The sequence below is a fragment of the Vombatus ursinus genome, unplaced genomic scaffold (genome assembly GCF_900497805.2).
Source record: "Vombatus ursinus unplaced genomic scaffold, bare-nosed wombat genome assembly UNPS02014799.1, whole genome shotgun sequence".
In the NCBI taxonomy this organism is placed as follows: domain Eukaryota; kingdom Metazoa; phylum Chordata; class Mammalia; order Diprotodontia; family Vombatidae; genus Vombatus; species Vombatus ursinus.
Genome location: NW_020954577.1, coordinates 48,892,426 through 48,903,045, shown reverse-complemented (window position 1 = coordinate 48,903,045; position 10,620 = coordinate 48,892,426).

Sequence of the window (10,620 nt, the reverse complement as noted above, 5' to 3'; positions counted from 1 at the left end):
GAAGGGAAAGAGGGAGAGACAGGAACAGAGATAGAAAGAGAGAGAGGAAGGAAGGGAGAGATAGAGAGACAGAAAGAGAGAGACATGAAAAGAAACAGAGAGAAGAGGGAGAGGAGAGAAAAGACAGAGAGAGGGAAAGGATGGAGAGAGAAAGAGAGAGAGGGGGAAAGGAGAGGGACAGAGACAGGCAGAGACAGAGAGAGAGACAGAGAGAAAGAAAGACAGAGAGAGAGAGAGAAACAGAGACAGGGACATGAAAAGATACAGAAAGAGAAGAGGGAGAGGAGAGAGAGACAGAGAGAGGGAAAGGATGGAGAGAGAGAAAGAGAGAGAGAGGGAAAGGAGGGAGACAGAGACAGGCAGAGACAGAGAGAGAAAGACAGAGACACAGAGAGAGAGCTAAGTGAAGAGTGACTGAAAAAGTTCAGTCAATCAAATGAATAATTAATCACATATTATCAGAAATAAAAGTTACCATCCAGAAGCAAATGTGTTCCATTTGGAGAACAAGACAGACTTTTTAAATTATGCAAAAAGTTTCAGGGAAATGAGTGGGCTGGTAAGGCTGCCTTGTTTATCCACACCAGGTCTAAGAATCGACGGGGCCTGGAAGACTACCCTTGGTTTCCCAGCAAACATTACTCAAGCCCTGCCCCAAGAAGGGAGAAATAAGATGTAAATCCTGCTTCCATTTAGAAATCAGTTTGGGCCTTTTTCCATTTCCTTTCCAGCAGGGCCACCGTTCAGTCCCTCCCGCGGCTGCTCTGAATGTTGGCAGCCGCTAAATGATGAGACTGTTCGCCATCGTTAGGAGACCAGAGATCACGGTTATTTTGATTTGCATGGAGGAGGGGTAAAAAGAAACTCAAATAAAGTTCAGTCCCTCTTTTCCCGTGAATCAAACCAACTTGTACCAGCTAGAAAAGCGAGTGAGAAAAAAGCAAGGGGAGCATCCTCGAGGCCTGCGGGGGTCTGGGGGGCTGGAGCCTGAGTCTTCCCGTGCCGGGGCCACTCTAAGAGGTCACACTGATGTGGAAGGCAAGGCCAGCCCAAGGCTCAGACCAGAGGGCGATCGGCAAACCTGGAGAGGCCATGCAAACCGGCTATGGTCACCGAAGGAGTGTGCCAAGTCTGACGTCGACCCGTGAAGGATGCCATACCGATCCCACCCATTTGGGCACAGCTGCCCACGTGGTTGGCATCCAACAGACAGTAACAAGAGTGGGGAAGACTTGGGTCTGATCCACCTACCAGGAACCTGGCAAAAGCGCCCTGACTTTCTCTTCCTATCACCTCCTACAAACCTGTACAAAAGAGCCGGTCTGGACTTGACCAGGGCCAGGGACCTGTGACTTCATTCATCCAAGGAACCCTCTTTCCCAAGGCAGGGTGGCCTTCTTGGCGTGTGACCCTCGTAGAAAGCTGCCCAGAGCACTGAGAACTGGCGCCCAGGTCCCTGGGTCAGCAGGAGGACCCCCCTCTTCCCGGCTTCAAGGCCAGCTCCAGACCCATGGCTTCCTAGCAGCTGGACAGGCTATCCTTAACACTCTGGCGATCACCCAAGAGGGGAAGGGGGCTGTATGAGACTGAAGCCCACTTGGCCTTTTCCATGGTTTTTAGGGTTGCCATGGCCAAGGGGCCAGCCCATGAGGGGTGTGCCTGTCTGAACTTAGCTGGACAGCAGCCCACTGGCCCCAAGGTTCTCCCTGAAGTAAAGGCCCCTCTTCTCATCCCAATCTTGTGGCCTGGCTACAAGTCTGGGAACACTCGAGTACCTCAAGACTTAGAGCTGAGGGCACCCCAAAGGGTAATGGGGAGGCATACAGTGTGGTGAGCCTGCCATGACTGACTGCCAACAAGGGGGGAATTAACCTCATCAGAGAGAGGAGGAAGGCCCCCAGCACGTTAGGTGGACTGTGAGGATGGCCTGAAGGGAGGCCCCCCACCCACGGGATCACAGGTCTACAAACTACTCAAAATGAGAGCCCTGAGCCGCCTGCCTCTGGGGGATTTCTGAGTCAGCCTGTTCTGCCTGGGGGTCAGTTACTGCCCTGCGCTGTGGACTCCAGAGCCCGGCCCCAACCTGGGGGTCTGCTCCCCCCGCCATCACCTGTCCCCTCTCGCTAGAGCCCCTCCAAATTTACACACACTGTCCAGCCTGAGGGCAAATTTATGGAGTGACCACCTTTCACCCAAGCTGATGGCCCCCCTCGGCATTCAGAGGCCTCATCTCCGAATAAAGGGGACTTACATATACAGCTTCTCTTTCCATGGACCTCAAAAACTAGCCAGCAAGAGAAGCAAGCGTGAGAGGCACCTCGGACAGAGTGGAGGGAGGGACACCCAGGTTCAAGCCCTCCCCTGACACGTCCTTACTGCCTGTGGGACCCTGGGCTCTGACACCAAGGTCCAACCAAGGTCCAGGTCTCTAACAGCGGAGATGTTTCCACACTGACACTTCCCCGTACAGAATATTATCAGGATGACAGACAGCAAGGATGCTTCTAATGCATTCAGCGTCTCAGGCTCAGGTTCAAATCCTGTCTCTGTCGCCCAAACACCTTCTTCCTCGTCTGCAGAATGAAGGGACGTCCCCCTTCCCCCGCAGACGCACCTTTACTGTAGCAAGAACAGCGACTTATACTTTCTCAGATCCAAGTTCCTTGTTCCTTCTTTGTGAAAACAGTCCAGGAGAGAGCCACCCCCTCCCCAGGACAGGAGCCCACCACCCCAGGGCTAGATTCGAAGGCTCTGACCCTGTGCCTGCCTGCCCTTTCTTCTCCAATGGGGGGCATAAGGCACCAAACAGCACTGACAGGGTGGGGGGCAGACGGTGTCCAGAGAAGAGAATTCGGGGCCGGGGCAGGATAATCATGCCTGTCACACCTACCTGGAAGGGCGGCTACCTGCACTGGGGGATTGCCTTGTAAATCCTAAAGGGCCGGAGGCTGCTCTATGAATGTGGGTGGAGGCAGAGAGGCAACCTGCCAGCCCAGCTTCCAGGAGTCCCTCCCTCAGCTTAGTGTAAGCTCTCCAGACCCGCTGGGTCAGTCCAAGGATGGGAGCACGGGCCTTCTGGAGGCCTGAGTTGAGGAATCACTGTAATATGTTTCCAGTCTAAGTTCAAAGGCTTATTTTTTTAAAACTGTACTTTAGGGTTTGCATTAAAATCAGAAGCCCCCAGAAGAAGGTCCTTCCTGGGACCACAGACCTAGCACAACAAAGGCCTCGAGGCCATGAAGTTGAGGAAACTGAGGCCCACAGAGGCGAATCGCACAAGAAAAGTTGGGATTCGAAGCCGGAGCCTCTGAGCTGTTTATTGACTATTTCGTGTGTCTGTGATATATCAGTCTGTTGCGAATTCAACACAAGAGCTGGCCAGGCGGCCTGATGGCTCACGCCACACCAAGGTTTCTCAGAGAGAGATGGTGGCACCTTCATTAAATAGCTTTTTCCTGGTTTCGCTCTGACATGTTTGTGTCACTGGGAGTTTCGATCTGACTGAGACGTTTCATAACAGCAGCCACGCAGCAGGAACACAAAATCTCTGGTTTTTATGAAAACAACCCCAGCTGGCTTTAAAAAAAAAAAAAGGCATGAAATCAGCGATAGGAAATAGGCCAGACAGGAGAGAGGCGTTGCTAGGGCGGCCAGGTGTCCCTGGGAGCCAGCGACGTCAGCCTGTATTTAACCAACGGCGATTGGGTAGACACCTTATTGCCCACGACTGCCCCCCATGACCTCTCTGCTTCGCTCAGACTAGCCTGCCTGCCGCTCCCCTCCAGCCGCTGGGACTTTGCACAAGCTGTGTCCCCCACCTCACGCCACAGGCTCTCCCGAAGCTGTCCCTCCTCACCTGAGGATTCCTTCCAAGCACAGCTCAGGCCCCACAGCCATCTCAAGGCCTTTCTGACCGCGGCCCTCCCCCCCCCCCCCCCCCCCCCCCCCCCCACAGACAAAGACACACACACACAGACACACTCACACACACACAGATACACACGCACACTCACACACACAGATACACACACACTCACATATGCTAACACATACACACTCACACACCCTCACACACACAGATACATACACACACACAGACTCATACACCCACAGACTCACACACTCACACATACACACTCACACACACACACACTCCTTCCCCTTCAATCCATGACATATGAGGATCAGTTAAATTCTGGATGTTCAGCTTAGAAAAGACGTAGGGGGCCAGGATAACGTCTTCCAGTCCATGGGGAGGGGTCTGTCTTACGGGACTGGGCCCCAAAGGGCAGAGCCAGGAGAGAGGCAGGGCAGCTACAAACAGGCCAGCTCCTTATTGGGAAACACTGCCTAATGATTTCAAAAGTGGGGTGGTGTCGCAGAAGGTGGTGGATTTGTCCTCACAGAAAGTCTTCAAGCAAAGGCTGGAAAACCACCTGACAGATAATAATAAAAACCAACTTTCATATAATGCTTTAAAGTATGAAAAGTATTTAACATATTATTAATATGTATTATCAATTTTATATTTACAACAACTGGGGTGGTGGTGCTATTATTATTCTGCTTTACAGATGAGGAAACTGAGGCAGGCAGCATTTGAGTGACTGGCCCAGGATTGCACATCGAGGAAATGTCTGGGGCTGGATTTGAACTCAGGTCTTCCTAACTCTGGTGAGCACTCTATCTACCATGTCACCAGTGTCCCCTGAATGGTACCTATTTCTAGAAAGGCTGCACAGCCCAGAAGGAGGCCTGGGGGGGATACAAAGCAGCACCTCTCCCACAATACCCCTGGCCCCTCGTTCGTTCCCTCCCAGGCCCCCTTCCAGGGCAGGGGCTGCTTCCCAGAAACCACAATTCTGCCTGGTGCCCAGGACCAGGGGCCAGGGAGCCGCCAGGGTCCTGCCACCACCCTCACCTCCGATCATGGTCAGTGGTTTCATAGCCGTCAGCCCCTATGGCCCAAATGAAAGGGAGCAGACTCTTTTAAAAAGAAACAACCTGGAAAAGGCCACAGAATGACAAGCTGCCCCTTCAGCCACCATGCCCATGGAGAGGGTCCAGAGGAGGGCGGCCAGGCTGGGCAAGGGCGACGGATCCCTGCTGGACTGAGCCAGGAAGGGAGCCCAGAGGCCATCTCCCCATTTTGGGGGAGCAGACAGGCCCCCCAGAGCCCCCTGGTCCAACCCTCTCATTGCACAGAGCACGGAACTGTGGGAGCGGTGCGGCCCAGTTCACCCCGGGAGGCGGCCTCAGGCCCTCTGTTTCTGGCCGGTCCCTGAAAGCCCAGATCAACAGTCCCCAGCTACCCAAGCCACATGGGGCCGCAGCGGCCCTCCGGCCAGAGCGTGGCCTGGACAAGAAGCTTCCCTCCCACCTCCCAGGCTGGGGGTCACGGGGGACAGAGTGTGCTTGGGAACAGCGTGAGCATCTCCGTTTTCTGCTCCGCAAACATCTTCGGGAGGTCGGAGCTGGTCGGGCTCAGGAGGGCAGATGAAGCAGCTGCTTCCTCTCACTGTCCAAATATTGATTTAACAACCCTCTGAGAAGCAAGATGGTCCTGGCAGTTCTGGAGATAAGCAATCACCCCCGATGCCAACCGAGCATCCCTCTGATAACATCAGACCCTCCCAGGGATGCTTAAAGACACCCAGAGCTGGACATCTTAGTAATCCACGGGGGTCTGGGTGAGCTTACAATCATTAAGTCATTCAACAGCCAGCCCCAAAAAGGTCCTGGACGCTGACACTGCCTGGCAGGGATCTGGGTTAGGGGTGCGGGAGCACCTGAGTCCAGGATGTTTAGTTCCCTACGTGAGCTCAACACGGCGGTGAAGCGGTGTCCTGGTGTCCCCGCTCCCCCCACATCCCACGTTTGTGTGGGCCATCCGCCACGCGTGGGACGCCGTGTCACTGCCCCCCACTCAAAGATGCTGCTAGGTGCTGCCTCCCACCAATGGCCCTCTGGGCCTCTGCCCCCCCAATTTACTTAATTCTGTACCTGTGTTCACAGTTGAGCATTCACTTGTTTATCTACGTGCCCTGGTCTCCCTCCACTCCGAAGGCAGGCACAGCTTCATGCTCATCTGGAGTCACTTGCACTGAAACAGTCTGTTTTTGCCTGGGAGATCTTGACCAGCCTCCGGGCCTCGGTCTCGTCACTTGTCCGTGGAGGTAACGTGGGCCCCTACTTCCCATCACAAGGGGTGGAAGAGGGTCCCGTACAGCGGGATGGTCCGAAGGGCCTGGGGCGTGTGGATCCAGACCCGGCAAGGACCTCAGAAGCCAGTGAGCCCCCCACTTTCTGGGTTTTTTTAAACAAATAAGGAAACCGAGACCCGGGATAGGAAGTGACTTACCCAAAGTCACAGGGGCAGCGTGCCTCGAGACGCGACGGACCCAGGTCCTTTGCCCGGGGAGATGGCTCTTTCCCATCATGCCATGCTGGGCTTGAGCCCTACCCTGGACGTGCCCATGTGACTCAGGGCAGGTCAGATCTGACTCTAAGGCTAGACGTTAACGAGTGGCAGATCTGCATCGGTGAAGAAGGCTTCCACACCAGAAGGTCTTTACACTGATAAAATCAGGGCCAAGCAAGCCCCACCCCCACCACGCACACATTGTTCTTGCGTCTTCAAGGTTTTCTTGGCCATCAGTTTCCACTGGACATCTACTCATTTGTCCTTCATCATGCTCTGTATTGGGCTCCAGTGCACATGGCATTATAAGAATCACCAGAAGAAAGCTGGGTAAGCTTCCTACCACTCTAGAAATGCCAGCCGCTATCCTTACCAGCATTGGTACTGGAGTCATTCTCAGGCAGGACTTATCAACACAGAGGAAAAGGGCTGCCTCTGCCATCAAGGGGTCGGGGACCAGCCCCTGTTCTAAGGCCCGGGAAGGGCCCGAACAATCCGGGAATGCAACTGCGATCTGCGTTTGTTACACTAAATTTCTGCTCAGTCTGGCTGGAAGGACTGTTCCTACCAAACCATTCTGGCAAGCCCATCCACTTTGCTTTTGAAAATGGCGGACGTGAAGCTAGCTAGCAACCCAAAACCCACCTCACCCGTCTGCTAATGACCTCTGCAGCCCCTGACTGCTCTGCTCTGGTCCCAGCAGAAGGCCAGGTCTGGGAGAGAACCTTTAAAAGGAGCCCAGTCAGGAACCATATTGACCAGGTGGACTGACCCAGACAAACTGACCTCATTCTCAACTCAGCGCCACATATGGCGCACTTCCCTCCCATCCTGTACCGTCTGCTTAGGGGTTAGAGGCAAGAGGAGAAATTCGGGTGAAAACGCCTGGAGTTCAGCCCCTGGAAGGGTCTCTGCCCACAGGTCAACACAGCAGCAGCGGGGGAGAGGCAGAAAGAAATCTTGGCCCCAATAAGCCAAACACAAAGGAGGAAAAATCAGTGGATCCCACCCTGGGGCCATGCTTTTTTCCCTTTGGCCCAGCCTTGCTTCCAAGAATGCCCAGGTAGTCTGGTCAAATACAATGACCATTCTTCCAGGATGCACCCAGCACAAACCGTAACTTCCACTGGGAGCCTGCTGAGTTATCTCAAAGAGAAAATCTCCCCAATCCCGAGGCAGAATCACAGATCTTATTAAGCAGGTCTTTGTCTTCGCCTTGGGTGCTGCAGATGCAATCAATATTCCATTCCCCTTTCCTGTCCTCAATAATTTTAGAATTGACTTGCTGCTGGGATGTTGAGGGAATCTTGAAGTTCAGTCCTGGCAGTGGGGACAGCTTTGACAGAATCACAGTATATGCAAAAAATGACCAGACTCCTCTCTAGGAGAAAGTAAAGTATGGTTCCTGGCCAGGAGGAGAGCCCTGTGGATGCGCGCCACCCCACTTCTGGGACAGGAGCAGTGAGTCAGAGGTGGGCACACAGAGATGCCAGCATCTGATTCTGCACCAGCTCAGGGCTCTGGTGAGCTCAGGACGCCTTTCTGAGCCTGACCCAGTCTTGAGCTCAGCCTCAGGGGGCACCCACATACCTGGGGAGGGCACCTGAGCACCACGGGGCAGCACACGGGGAGGGCCAGAGAACCCTCTGACCTTCAGACCCCTCCGGGGTGGGGCAGCCCGGGGCTTCCCCCAGCGGGCTTCCCAGGCCATCAGTCACCACAACGCGTCCATTCTCTGTGTCTCACTTCACTCCCCTTGGGAGCGAGGGGATAATAATAGAAACCTTCCACTCTCAAGGATGTGTCTCCATTCTTTTAAAAGGAAAAGTCTGTGCTCACACAAAAGACCAGACTGGGCCCTTTTGTATCTGTGCAGGCTGCGAGGCATCCCTTTGGAACCACTGCTAAGCTGACTCATCACCCCAGATAGCATCACACTTTTTCATGACTATTCCCTGGAGTTCTTTATTAGCTGAATCATCGGCCCCGGGACTCTCCAATACATCAATTCCTCTCAATGGCTCAGGGGAAAGACGGGGCAAGAGTGGAGACAAACAGACCGCAGGAAGGATTTCCAATTGTCCTGCCTTCAGACGGGCCTAGGGGCCAACAAATCCTGCCCCTCCTCTTAAGTAGAGGGAAACGCCAAGACCAGGCAGGACAAGGGGCTTGTCAAGGTCACCGAGCCACAAAGGGGCAGAGCTGGGATTCGAACCCAGGACCTCTGAGGCCACATCTAGGGCCCTTTCATTCGCCTGCTGGCTGTGCTCGGACCTCGATGGACTTTCTCTACCATGGCACAGAAATCTCGCTCGCCCCTGGGCTCCTCACACCAATGGGCCAGCCCCTCCATCCTCCCTCTGCCTGCCCCCTCCTGCCGTTTTGTTTCTTTACATGTGCCATCTTCCCCACAGGAATGGAAGCTCCTTGAGGGCAGGGCTGTCTCTCTGCTGGTATTTCTGTGTCCAGCCCTCAGCGTAGCACCAGGAACACGGGATGGCCGGGACCCTGCAGGACACTGGTTGGATACTTTTAAAAGGCAGGTGTTCAGCACCTTCTCCATGGGGTCATATCCCATGATGAGGACGGCAGGGCAGCCAACGCTGGCAGGCTACAGACACAGGAGGAGGGAGGCACCAGGGCTCACTTCTGGGGTGCTGCAAGTTTTATGGGGGGCATTCATCCTACCCACAGGTGCACCGCTTAGTAATGATAGTTTATTTAGTACTGAAGAGATTACAAAGGGCCTTCCCTGCAACAACCCCGTAAACTCTACAAGAGATTAAAGATGAAGAGACAGAGGAAAGGCAATCAAGTTATCTACCCAGGGCCCCAAAAGCTGGCTCCACAGAGAGAGAGCCCAGCCTGCAGTCAGGAAGACCCAAGTTCAAACGCTGCCTGAGACACTGTGTGACCCTGGGCAAGTCATTTATGCACTCTTGGCCTCAGTATGCTCATCTGTAAAATGGGGGTGATAACAGCACACGGCACCTACCTTGCAGGGTCACAGGGATCAAATGAGGTAACACTGGTAAAGTGCAAGCTGTTATTATCAGGCCAGCTGGCACAGCGCACAGAGCGTCAGGCATGGAATCAGGAAGGCCTGAGTTCAAATCTAACCTCAGATACTTCCTAGCTGTATGACTCTGGGCAAGTCACTTCACCCTGTTTGCCTCAGTTTTCTCATCTGTCAAACGAGTTGAGAAAGAAATGGCAAACCACTTCAGTATCTCTGCCAAGAAAACCCCAAATGGGGTCACAAAGAATCAGAAACAGCTGAAAACAACTGAACAAAAAGTTCCCATTATTATTGTAAATATCATCATAATTATTATTATTGTTACTGTTGGAGCCAGGATTCCAGCCCATGCCTTCTGAATCCACATCTACCACTCTCTGTACTACACGGCGCTATCTCTTTAAAGACATGCACAACCAATTAAAGATGGAAAACATGACTTCTCCTCAGCAATGCAATTGTGCCCTTAAGTTTCTAGCTTTTTTTTAAAGTCATGAATCTTCTTGAAAGAGTCAGGATGAGACTGCATGTACTGTACTCGGCTATGGAAATTAAGCTTTAATTTAATCATTAACCCCTGGGGTCCCACCTAACACCCAGACTGGTTTTCACCACTCCCCAGAAGCTGGCGAGGACTGTCCTGCACTCGGACCACGTCCCACCACGCCTTGCACACAAATTAAAAGGCCAAATAAAAAGCCTCTTCCCAGAGCAGAAAACAGAGAGTGCTGTGCACTGATCCAATATGGAAGTCGCCGTGCCAGGCGCATGACCTAACTTCTCAAAAACTGAATCTGTCTCAACGACACTAAATGAAGTCGGCTACGTCTGAAAACCCCAAGAATGTTCTAACAGCTTCTCAGGAGCTTTCTCCAAAGAAAGCCCAAAGCCGGGGGGAGCACAATCCAGGACGTCTATGCACCAACGGGGCAGCAGAAAGCAGAGGAAGGCTCCTGGGAGGAGCCCAGGCACGGGGGGCACAGACATCCCACCCCCCCATCTAGGAAGAGGAGCCCAGGCACGGGGGCCACAGACATCCAGCCCCTCAATCTGGGAGGAGGAGCCCAGGCACGGGGGCCACGGACATCCCAGCTCCCAATCTGGGGGGAGGAGCCCAGGCACGGGGTGCACCAACATCCAGCCCCCCAATCTAGGGGGAGGAGCCCAGGCACGGGGGCCA